This window comes from Hemicordylus capensis, chromosome 2 (assembly GCF_027244095.1).
Source record: "Hemicordylus capensis ecotype Gifberg chromosome 2, rHemCap1.1.pri, whole genome shotgun sequence".
Lineage (NCBI taxonomy): Eukaryota > Metazoa > Chordata > Lepidosauria > Squamata > Cordylidae > Hemicordylus > Hemicordylus capensis.
Window position 1 is genome coordinate 417,268,974 of NC_069658.1, and position 9,783 is coordinate 417,278,756.

Consider the following 9,783-nt stretch of genomic DNA (forward strand, 5'->3'; position numbering starts at 1 on the left):
TTGGAGAAAATTGAACAAAAATGTCATCAATTGAGGGCTCCACACCACCACCATTGGCTCCCTCTTTGCACATCTGCTTCACGTATGTGCTAAATAACGAAACTAATCAGAAAATGGGAGCAGGGGAAACTGATGAAAAGAAGAGTCTACGTTACTTTTTGCAACAAGTCTTTCAAGCTCTCTGTTGACAACACTGGAACTATCATTCTCCTATTGAATGCATGCAAGGAAAAGACTAGGGACTATGAATGGAAACAGTATTTCATCCCCATAGGAATGTATCCTTGTGTAGGCCCTATCCAAATACTCTTCTGGAATAAGAAGAATGCAACATGCAGTTATTTTATTTACATTTTGCACCAACACACACTATTTTAATTAGATTTATGATGTCCTGAAAGCCAAAGTAGCACAATACTTAGAAAAAAATGTTGTAGAATTTAATGAGACTTATTTTCATGAAGGCATGTAGGATTGGGAGATTAGATATAAATCTCTATCCTGCTTTATCATGAATAGGTTTAGGTTTGGAATATTAACTGGATTTCTATTTCTGATCTGGACAAAAACATATCTAAGCCAGCAAAGCAACGTTTAAAAGATAACATAAACAGCCTGATCCTTGTCCTATTTATTTAGAAATCTCTCTTGTCTTAAATTAGTCTAATTGGGCTTACTTTAAAATAAATGTACATAGAACTGTATTGTGCATAGTTACTGGGAGCACGTCCTATTGAACACAATGGAACTTATTTCCAAATAAATATGCAAAGGTCTAGGGGCTACATGGCTCCAATTTTATGTATATTTACTAAAAAACAGGTTGCATTGAATGAAAGTGGGATTTTCTACCAAGTAAATAAATACACATAGACTGGGCTGCCATATAAAACCTTGGCAATCTTGACAGTTTTTAGATGTTATAAACAGATATATATGCCAATTCTTAGAAGCCATTTGCAATTTTTTAGCTGGAAAAGCAATCATAGAAATATTATAATATTCATAATTCTGTTTCTTAGTGGAAGTCCTTTGAAAAATAGGTTTGGAAAATTGAGCTTTTTAGAAACATTGCAGATTGTTTAGACTGTATCTTGTTTACTTGGCCTTTGACATAATTTTGTCAAATTTTGATTTAAAAAATTTATCATAAGAATTTTACAATCCAAACTGAGGATCAAAAATTACCATTCTGATCCTAAACCGATGAATTACTTAGAAATAACTTAAGACTACTAGTAGTATGTATATATGGCTTTTCAACAAAAGTTGTTAAAGTGGTTTGCATAGAAAATAAATAAATAAAGGTGGTTCCCTATTACGAAAGGGCTCACCATCTAAGAAGAAACCTAAGGTAGACACCAGCAACAACCACTGGAAAAATGCTGTGCTGGAATTGGACAGGGCCAGTTGCTCTCCCCTGCTTAATATGAGAAAATCACCACTTTAAAAGGTGCCCTTTTCCCCAGTTAGCACAATCTTCCAAATATACGTGCAGCAGAGGTATTTTAATTCAAGAGGATATGTATGTACGTAAGGATAGCTTGGCCTTATCACTGCCTTGTAGAAAAATGCTTTATGATCTTTGAAATATAGAAAGTTAAATATCCTCAGCGTGTAAGCGGCTTTAAAAGACTTTGCAAAATCATTGCATTTATTTTGTTACATTTATATCCTGTTTCCTGACCAAATAATTGGTCCTCTTGAACTGTGTGAAACCTATTTTAAATCTAATATTTAACAATACGTATGTTTGCAATAAATTAAGTCTCCTATATACAGTACATGGCAAATGAAGGCCAAATATGAGGACACGTTCTAAAATAACTGGGGAAAGATGAAATTTATGTTATTAGTGAATTTGGGGGGTGGGGAAGGAAATCTACCACTTCATGTCTAATGAGTGGCTACAAATCTGATCAGTTGTGTAATCAGAACATAAAGTTCAGATACACAGATTTGTGGAAAGAAGCAAATTCCATATAGAGAAATAAGAAAATGAAGACTTATCAGATTTTTTTAAAAAGAGACTCACCAGAATATATATTTTTTAATACATTTGACTGAAAGAGGGTAGTGGGATCCCCCCGCCCGGCAAGATTTATGTGCGAAAGAGTCAGCTATAATATAGTTAAATGTCATGGGACTTCAGACAAGTATAACATAAAGTCCACATTTGTTATGGCAGGAATTGTTAATGGCGCTGATTTATAGCTTTTTCGTCAGGGATATAATTCTGATAGAGGCTTTTTAAGGCTGCCATCCTATGAACAACTACTTGGGAGTAAGTTCCACTTAGTTTAGTGAGACTTACTTCTGAGTAATATTAACAGCCTTAAAACAAACAGGTACTATTGCTTCCCTCCCTACAATGAATAGGCCTTTAATTGCTTTTTAGTTAAAGACTTTCCCAAACATATCAAATATGCAAATTATATAAACCAAGAAATCCGTAGCATTAGGAATACAGATCACATATTTGGAAAAGTTACGTTTAATTTAGTAATAAAAATGATTAAAAGGAACTTTAAAAATATGCAGTATAATTATATTATGCTAATCGTTTATTTTTTTCTTTCAAATGGCCATATATGTATCCATTATATACAATCTACTGCATACATGCATAGAAACAATGTGGTGTTCAGTGTTATGAGTAGCATATAAAGCTATGGTGCCTTAATTTTCCTGTTAATAAAAATACAAATTACAAGTACAGTGCCTTTTAAATTTTAATCTGAAAGAACTGGATATGGATGTAGAATATGTAGTATTTGTTCCCTGCTTCCCTCCCTCAAATAGGAAAAATATAACAAAAGGGGGGGGGCACGGGGAGAATAACGATTAGATTAAGGCCTTAAACCAGATTTTCTTAGCATGACTTGCAGATTTCAGAGACATAAATATCTTTCACATGGACGTCAGAAAAGGGCAGAGAAATCAATTTCACCAGAAAATACAAAAAGAAACATCCCCAAACCCTTTAAACTGGCAGTGATGACTATTGAGCCAATTGTACAAAGAATGTTTTGAATAGTAAAATGTATTGTAGGGCAGTGGGAAAGTCTGGTGTAGGTCCAGATTTTAAACTGATAATATGTGCATGCATGTGTGTACGTACTTACTGAAATGTTGGCATCTTAGGTTCTTTTATTTGCTTGTGTTGGTTCTGCAATGGCCTATGGCTATGGTCAGTTGTTCGATTAGGGCCAGATTTAGCAGAGTTAGGTGCTTAAATTAGGTCCTACCGATTTTAATCCGGAAAAGTTAAGCATGTGCTTTAAGCATGGGTTTTAAAAGGGGTTAATTTGGGCTGGATCGCAGCCTTGGTCAACAAAGCACCCTGCCCCGTGTTGTGTAGAAACACCGCCAACCCTTTAAAAGTTTTTGGGGAAAGGAACAAGATACTTGTCTGTGGGACCTTCATTTGCGAAGAGAGTCCAGGCACTAGAGAGATTAAGCAGGAGCCCCCTCCCCTCAATATTAGAGATCAGAAGTTCTTTGGGGTCCTCCCCCCTTCCACACACACATACATTGAGACTGTCAGCAGCTGTACCCTTCCACGCAGGGTGGTGCCCAGGCGCACCGCAAAATTAGGAGCCGAGAACTGGGACTTTGTAGGCCAGTTGAAGGCAGAAACTTCTCATCTCGCCCGCAAAGACCCAGCCCCAAACTCCCCATGTTATCCTCCACTCGATCGGACACAGGAAACTTTCGGAGGTTTAAAACTGTTATGTCTTTTCAAATGATTGAAAGCCAGGGGAGGGGGGAACCAGACACCCCTGGGATTATTCTGATAAACGCATTATTCTGATCTGGAAAACTGTCTTCTATTCCAGCAGCAAAATAATAATAGCATGGCCACCTTAAAATGAGCAAACTGTCCGTCCAGGATATTAAACAATAAGAAGAAGAAAAAGCAATGGAGAAGAAAGAAGGAAGGAAGGAAGAAAAGCCGAAGGCATGTCAATTGTTAACTAGCTTCTCGCCGTTTAGGAAACGTCCCTCAAAATGCACTCAGATCGCGTTGATGCGGGCAGCTCTCCAAAGTGGAGCGATACGCAGCAGAGGGAGTGCGAAATTGTCAGCAAGGAGGACTGTTCCCCGCCCCCCCCCCCGCGCCTCCGCCCCGGACCTGCGTCCACGCCACCCGACTGCAGGTTAGCCTTCAGCCAGCAATGCGAGGGACCGCCCTGCCCACCGTGACAATCCTAGATGCCTCCGTAGGACACCCGCACTGACTGAGCTCCCGAATGCGTGTCCAAGCTCGATCTCGAGCGTAGCCTGACCATTTAAAGGGACCCGTCCTCAGGGCGGCTGGCTGAGCATCACGAAACCGACAAGCGGGAGGGGAAACTGACCACACAGTCTTGAAACGGAGCACAAAAGTTTCGCAGATAAACACACGCGTGCGTAGTCGCTCTCTGCTCCCACTCCCCTCTTCACTTCTTACCTTATGTCAGGGGGAAGCCAGCCAGCCAAGCGAAGGCTTGCAGGATGTGGCCTTCCAGATCTTCTTGAACTAAAGTGGAGAAAAACCGAGGGGAAGGGGTGGGGTGGGGTGGGAGGAGGAGGCAGCGGCCCACCCCTCAGAAAAATAGAGCCCGGTCGTTAAAAAAGACACATTGCAACATTTTCCGTGTTAAGAAGAAGGGGGGGGGGGAGGAAAAAAATTGTCCAGGATGCAAACGCTTTAAAGGTGGGAGCGGAATTCCAAGAGCAGAGAGGGAGGGAGAAAGGGGGGAGGCAGCACACCACCCCAGGTTGGAAGAGGCGACTGGATCCGTGCAGGGCGAAGAGGGTCCCCCCCACTCCCCTGCCGATGTCACCGAGCGTATGTCCAAGTTGGAAGCAAGCAAGTATCCCTCGAAAGTTTTCGCGGCGCAAGAAAAGCCCCACCACGTGTGAGATGACACATCCAGAAGCAAACGCGGCTGCAGCGGTGCTGGCGAAGAGCGGCGGCGGCGGCGGCAACAGCCGCCCAGGAAGGAGGATCGCGGCGCTGGCAGCGCTTCCCTTCGCTCGCTCCTTCTCCTGCCTGTTTAAGGAAGCACCCTGGTCCCCACCCACTGAAGTTAGACCGCTCTGATGGTGCAATTTCGCTTGGCAGGTTTACAGGGAAGAGCCGCCGCCGCCGCCGCCGCCATCCCTGCGCGCCGAAGGGAATGGCTCGATCCATTAGGAAAGTGCTGCAGGGACGTCGCCTGGAATTCCTCTCTCCTTTCGGCAAGATCCTGACACCACCTTCGCGCTTCCAGTACCCCCCGTCCCCACCCCACCCCTTTTGCTGCCATCTGAGCATTCAGATCAGCCACCCCACACCCCCACACCCCGCTTCTCCCTTTGGGTTTCAATAAAGGGGAGAGACGGCCCCCTAGTGGTTATAGGTGTACATTTCTTTAATTTCCATAAAGAGATAGTAACGATGTCCTCTTCCCCCCTTCTCGGTTTAATTAATTGATGATGATGATGATGATGATAAAATTCAGCCATCCCAGGTCCTTGGGAAGGACTCGATGTCTGGATAAAACAAACCAGTCAGTAACACCTGTCTGACTGTGTAAACAAGAAATAATAATAATAATAATAAACAAAGGCGGCACTTTACAAAGGCGGCACTTGCTGTTTGTGGTTGATTTTTTGACTTTTGCTCTTATTGCATTTGTTCTTAGTGCCTGTTCTTGTGCAGCCAGTATTAAACCCTCTGTTTCTTTCTTCAAGTTATTATTATAGTTATTATATATTATAACTATAATAATAACTATAATAATAACCCTCTGTTTCTTTCTTCAAGTTATTATTATAGTTAATAATAATAATAACCCTCTGTTTCTTTCTTCAAGTTATTATTATAGTTAATAATAATAATAACCCTCTGTTTCTTCAAGTTATTATTATAGTTATTATTATAGTTATAATATATAATAACTATAATAATAACTCGAAGAAAGAAACAGAGGGTTTAATACTGGCTGCACAAGAACAGGCACTAAGAACAAATGCAATCAGAGCAAAAGTAGAAAAATCCACAACAAACAGCAAGTGCCACCTTTGTAAAGAAGCAGATGAAACAGTGGACCACCTAATCAGCTGTTGTAAAAAGATCGCACAGACTGACTACAAACAAAGGCATGACAAGGTAGCAGGGATGATACACTGGAACATCTGCAGAAAATACAAGCTACCTGTAGCCAAAGATTGGTGGGACCATAAAATTGAAAAAGTTGAAGAAAATGAAGATGTAAAAATATTGTGGGACTTCTGACTACAAACAGACAAACATCTGCCACACAATACACCAGATCTAACTGTAGTTGAGAAGACAGAAAAACAAGTTAAAATAATCGACATAGCAATGCCAGGGGATAGCAGAATAGAAGAAAAAGAAATAGAAGAAATCACCAAATACAAAGATCTACAAATTGAAATTGAAAGGCTGTGGCAGAAAAAGACCAAAATAATCCCAGTGATCACTGGCGTCCTGGGTGCAGTTCCAAAAGACCTTGAAGAGCACCTCAGCACCACAGGGGCCACAGAAATCACCATCAGCCAGTTACAAAAAGCAGCTTTACTGGGAACAGCCTATATTCTGCAACGATATCTATAACAACTGACAATAAAATTCAGCCATCCCAGGTCCTTGGGAAGGACTCGATGTCTGGATAAAACAAACCAGTCAATAACACCTGTCTGACTGTGTAAACAAGATAATGATAAAGCAATCTAATAGGACCGATTCATACTTTGTTCAGTTGTCAATGCAAGCTGTCTGTTTTCCCCCTCTGTGGTTTTGAAGTGCAGTCTTGTCTGGTGAAGGCGCTAAACGTTACCTGACCAGGGACACTGAATCAAGGTGGGCTTTTTTTAAGAGGAGAAAGAGAGAGAACCTCATTACTATTTCTTTGATTGAGAAGTTGGGGTAAGCAGCAAGGTGGTCAAACATGTAGATGAGACTAAACTATTCAGAGTAGTGAAATCTGAAACAGATTGTGAGGAGCTCCAAAAAGATCTCTCCAAGCTTGGTGAGTGGGCAACAAAATGGCAAATGTGGTTCCATGTTGGCAAGGAGAACCATTCACATGACCACTCAGGAACAAACAAACAAAATTAGCCAATAAATACAAATTTTAGCCTATGAATAAACTGACTTCTCCAAAGCTATGTTGACCCAAGAGAACAAGAGAGACGCTCCCTTTATTTGGAGCTGGTGTTTTCTGTACGTTTCAGGTTTGGATGCTGCTTTTTAAACATTTGCTGGTTCCCAGGTGGTCTCCCATCAAGGAACTACAGACCTGATCAACATCAGACAGACAGCAAGGCTGATGTGGCTGTACAGTACATTTGCAGCCCTGCCCCTAAGCATGGTACTCATTTTGCATTTAGACTGGTGAGCCAAGGAACTGATATCCTAAGCAAAGCAGCAGTGAGGCAGGCAGGAGCACAGGTATGTTGATACAGGTATAGAGGGAGGCATAGAACAAACCCCTGTGGAAAGGGCCATATAACTCATTGGGAGGGCACCTGGGCACTTTCCAGACTAGACCCTACCACGGGGTCAGGACGAATCTCGGAAGTGTGCTCCCACACTTCCTGTGTCATGACACCGCAGTCCCTATGCAGACAGCAGGGTGCCGTTCACATTTCCAACGCCTGGTTGCTAATTTAATCGCTGCGACATAGAGCAAGGACATCGCATATCCAGCGCGAAAAAGTTGCCGTTTTGTCGGGTTTGTGTTAGTTGAGGCTAGACTGCTCCCCCTGCTGTTTACGGCCTGAATGTGACTTGCCTGAACACAGGCATTTTGCTGCCGATGAGCAGCTAGACTGGAAAGTGCCCTGCTTGGCATGCAGAAGGTCCCAGGTCTATTCCATCCCTGGCATCCCCAGGTAAGGGCTGGGGAAGACTGAAACCTTGGAGAAGCCACTTCCAGTCAGTAAAGACAAGACTGAGCTAGATGGACCAAGGCTCGGACTCCATAGGAGGCGGCTTCCTATAGTGTGTTCTTACCTTCCACCCCATCTCCATCTTCGAGGGAGATAACAGAGAGGAATAGATCAGGGGTTCCCAACCTTCAGTCCCCAGATGCGGCTGGACTGCCACTCCCAGCATCTCCTTGGGAGAGCATCTGCTTTGCATGCAAGTGGTCCCTGGTCCAATCCCTGGCATCTCCAGGTAGGGCAAGGAAAGCCCCCTGGGCTGAAATTCTGGAGAGCTGCTGCTGCTGCTAGTCTGCAACAGAAAAGCTAGACCCATGGTGACTCTGGAGAACATCACTTCATATGTGCCTGCGATGACGGCCATGCATGTGGAAGGCTGGCTATCCAGCACTTGCTCTGTGATGAACTAGTTTCTCTCTCGCTCTCGCTCTCTCCTCAGTCCCCTGCTAACTGAGCAAAGAGGCACCTTTTAAAAGTGCTGATTCTCTTTATTTAGCAGGAGGAGAGCAACTGGCCCTATCCATCCCCAGCACAGCGTCCCTCTGGTGGCTGTTGCTGGGGTCTATCTTTTTTTTTTTTTTTTTGGATTGTGAGTCCTTTGAGGACAGGGAGCCATCCTGTCTATCTATGTAAACCACATTGGAAACTTTTTGGAGAGCGGAATATATAAATATTTGTCATATTCATATTCTCTCCCCACCCCCACGCCCAGCAAACAAAAACTATGCCATTCCAAAATACAGAAAATACTCTTGGATTTCTTTTTAACATCAGATAGTCCATTTGATATGACAGGTTATATTTGCAAACTATGTTTGTACTGAGGGATGTTCATGGCCTCTTGACATCAGTGCATCCGGTATTCTTCGACTGGGGGACAGCTCCAGCAGATTAAAACCAAGTTAAAAACTGTAGTTAATTGAGCCAATCAAAGAATGCTCTCATCCTTTATTAAAAATGTTCATTTAGACAGATTAAAATGTGATCGCCTAGCCTTGAAAAGGGGAAAGCGGAAAAAATAACCAGGGAACAACTTCATCCACTTGGGTTTGTAGCAGCCCACTCGCTCACCCTCCTCAAAGGCTCAAAATGAATTAGAGCAGGCAGACACAGATGAGAGTGATTTTACAGCAAAACAACCCATTTCCATGCAAATGTTAATATATCTTAACCCAGACTCCTTGTTTTTGAATTAATCTGTCGCTTTAATCAGACATGATGGGTCAGGTTTTCAGAAATTGTTACTGTGGTGTGTTTTTTCTTTAATGGACACAGAATGGAGAGTCAGTCATAAATAATTGTGTCCCTCTGATATCAGTTGGTTTTTGGAAAGTCTAAGAGCTAGTTCACAATGAACATCCCAAATGGCTTACACCAACAATTAAAAGAAAAAAGAAAAAAGAAAAAAGACACAGTATCATTTTTGGAGCAAAACAGAAGCCTATTCACATGTTATGTTCAGTTCATGTGCTATCTGTGTATATACAGTTATTCACACATTATGTTCAACACAAATACAATAGTGTCTGGAGAGGAGAGCTGGTCTTGTGGTAGCAAGCATGACTTGTCCCCTTGGCTAAGCAGGGTCTGCCCTGGTTGCATATGAAAGGGAGACTAGAAGTGTGAGCACTGCAAGATATTCCCCTCAGGGGATGGAGCTGTTCTGGGAAAAGCAGAAAGTTCCAAGTTCCCTCCCTAGCTTCTCCAAGATAGGGCTGAGAGAGTTTCCTGCCTGCAACCTTGGAGAAGCTGCTGCCAGTCTGTGAAGACAATACTGAGCTAGATAGACCAATGGTCTGACTCAGCATATGGCAGCTTCCTATGTTTCTACGTACCTCCTATCTA

The 9,783-nt window shown here is 42.5% G+C and overlaps 1 long non-coding RNA gene across 1 annotated transcript in view; it reads right to left on the reverse strand.

Annotated features, from left to right (window-relative positions):
- The window catches only part of LOC128344912 (uncharacterized), a 64,118-nt gene extending 58,861 nt beyond the window's left edge, over positions 1–5,257 (reverse strand). The window contains exon 1 of the long non-coding RNA XR_008316120.1: positions 4,454–5,257. This is a non-coding gene — a long non-coding RNA (uncharacterized LOC128344912). The remainder of the gene's footprint in view (positions 1–4,453) is intronic.
- Between the last annotated feature and the right edge of the window lie 4,526 nt (positions 5,258–9,783).